The sequence below is a fragment of the Mus pahari genome, chromosome X (genome assembly GCF_900095145.1).
Source record: "Mus pahari chromosome X, PAHARI_EIJ_v1.1, whole genome shotgun sequence".
Taxonomy (NCBI): domain Eukaryota; kingdom Metazoa; phylum Chordata; class Mammalia; order Rodentia; family Muridae; genus Mus; species Mus pahari.
The window spans coordinates 28,570,601-28,573,402 of NC_034613.1; positions in this window are offsets into that span (position 1 = coordinate 28,570,601).

The following is a 2,802-nucleotide window of genomic DNA, read 5'->3' on the forward strand; positions in this document are numbered from 1 at the left end:
CCTGAGGAACAGCCTATGAGACAAATAAATTTACCAGAGTCTTATCTGGCTCTCTGCATCTACCTGCCCCTAATGCATATTTAGAGACTCTTCTTTTGAGCCAATCACATTCTTGGAGACTGTCCACCCAGTTACCTTTCCTCCCACCTCCCTGCTTTTCATATTCCCTACCTCATCTTTCACCATTCCTTACTAGACACGGCCGCTCTTAAAGCCCTTAGTATCCAATGAGAACCTGGAAAATGAAAGCAATGGGGAAACCTGAGGGGCAAACTGCTAACCCCAGTTCTAGTCCCGTATCACACCCCTTAGCAGGTAGGGAGTGAAAAGCAGAAAAAGTGGGTTTAGACTGATAACTTCAACATAAATTGCCAAAATTTGTTGAGAGCGACCTCTAATCTCCCTGCCAAAGACTATGTTCTCTTTACTTCTCCTATGGATCCAATCAGCTGAGACAAATCCAGTTCTATATGTGGTCAGTTGTGAATGACTGACTGAGTTTACTAAATATATAACAAAAAAAGTAAATTAAAAAAACAAAACAAAACAAGGGGCTGGAGAGATGGCTTAGCAGGTAAGAGCACTGACTGCTCTTCCAAAGGTCCTGCGTTCAAATCCCAGCAACCACATGGTGGCTCACAACCACCCATAATGAGACCTGATGCCCTCTTCTGGTGCGTCTGAAGACAGCTAGTGTACTTATGTATAAAAATAAATAAATCTTTAAAAAAACAAAACAAAACAAAAGTAGCAAGTAGCAGATACAAGAGATGTAAGAAAGAGCCAAACATCAAACCCAGCATTCAAAGATACCCAACAGAGATGCCTGGAGTAGCTCAATCCAAGTCCAGTCTGCTGGGTCAATGACTTTAACTAGGGTTACTTACAGGAGCATGGTGAAGGGTTTACTTCAGGAACTTAGGGAAATTACAGGAAATGACACCACTGGTGGGGGAAAAAAAGGCCCTCTTCCCCCAGCAATTGTTAACTGCTTATATTCTAATGGAAGGGAGGGTTCTTGTGTGCATTTCTCTGAGGCCTAGGGAGCTTCCTAAATGAACTGCTTCCAAATCCCATATATACTGCCTCATGAGTCACTAACATGCTGCCTCATGAGCCCTGTTCCCTACACAGAGACACACAGGGAGAGAGAGAGAGAGAGAGAGAGAGAGAGAGAGAGAGAGAGAGAGAGAGAGAGAGAAAGGTCAAATCTTGTAAGGGTCTTATCTGGGTAATCATGGCTGCCGTGATGTCAAGGCAGCAGCAGTGGTCTCATCATGCCCAGAAGACAAGATCCCACAATGGTACAACTTATAATATGAACTACAAAAAAAGCTTGTGATTATCCTGGAGAATCCTTGGGCTCCAGAACAGTTTTACACCTCAATTATAATCCATCTGTGGCCTTCTCTATAGCAACTGCTCATTAAATCTCAGTCACTGTTGTTCGACTACTCATGCTACAAAATGGAAAGGACAACAAAGGAAAGGGGGCACTGTTTTGAATAGCATATGAGATATATATATTGCCCCTCTGAGGTGGGGAAGCCAGGAACAGGCCTCTTACCCTCCATACAGCTTTAGACTGCTCTCTCTCTCTCTCTCTCTCTCTCTCTCTCTCTCTCTCTCTCTCTCTAAATCCATGGTTAGCTCCCTGTTCTTTCTTTCTTTTTTTTTAAAATACAAGTACACTGTCAGTGTCTTCAGACACACCATAAGGTGGCATCAGGTTTCATTACAGATGTTTGTGAGCCACGATGTGGGTGCTGGGAAATGAACTCAGGACCTCTGGAAGAGCAGTCAGTGCTCTAAACCACTAAGCCATCTCTCCAGTCCGTAGCTCACTGTTCTTAAACTGGGTATGACAGTAGGCACCTGTAGCCTAGCACTTGGGAAGTATAGGCAGGAGAGTTGGAAGGAAGGATGCAGGAAGAAAAGAAGAGAAAGGATGAGAAGAGTCGAGTTTGAGCTATGCAGCCAAGCTATACTGCTCAGTGAAAACAGTAAAAGCAGATTCTTGTGACTAATGTGGCCTCATATGTGTGTATGTTTTATGTGTGGGGGATACACACACACATGCCACATACTTGTAAATGAAGCCAAAATTTATGGAAGGATAAACAAGATAAATGGTAACTGTGGTTACCTCCAGGAAATTGCTGAGGAAAACGGTAACGAGAAATTACATGTTTACGTTGTAATTATATTTCTATTTTGGCTCATTTTCATAATGAAAATAGCTTCTGTGATTTAAGTATGCACGTATACTTTTGTCACATTTTCACTGTACCACCTTTGTACTATGTCCAAATACTAATGTTTTCTACAGTCACATGTCAAAGCTCAGAAATTACTATTGATAGACCATTGCCCAACTGAACAGACTATGCGAAAGCTGTTAAGGGCTTCCTTTCTGCTCTTTTCATGCTCTGAACTTCAACCAAGGAACCCATATGGTATTTAGTTGTCATGTCCTCCAGAAAGGTAGCTCCTGGGGCTGTTTGTTGTTGGTGGTGGTGGTTTTTGGGTTTTTTGGGTTCTTGTTTGTTTGTTTGTTTGTTTGTTACAGCTATAGATGTTCCGAAGATGCTCAGCTTGGTTTTGGCTGATGCTTTCCCACGATTAAATTTAAATTCAGGTTAGGAGAACCAAAAAACCACAGAAATTATGCCAGTCATTTTCTGCTATCATTAAGAAACACATATTAGGAGCTGGAGAGATGGCTCAGCAGTTAAGAGCACTGACTGCTCTTCCAGAGGTCCTGAGTTCAAATCCCAGCAACCATATGGTGGCTCACAACCA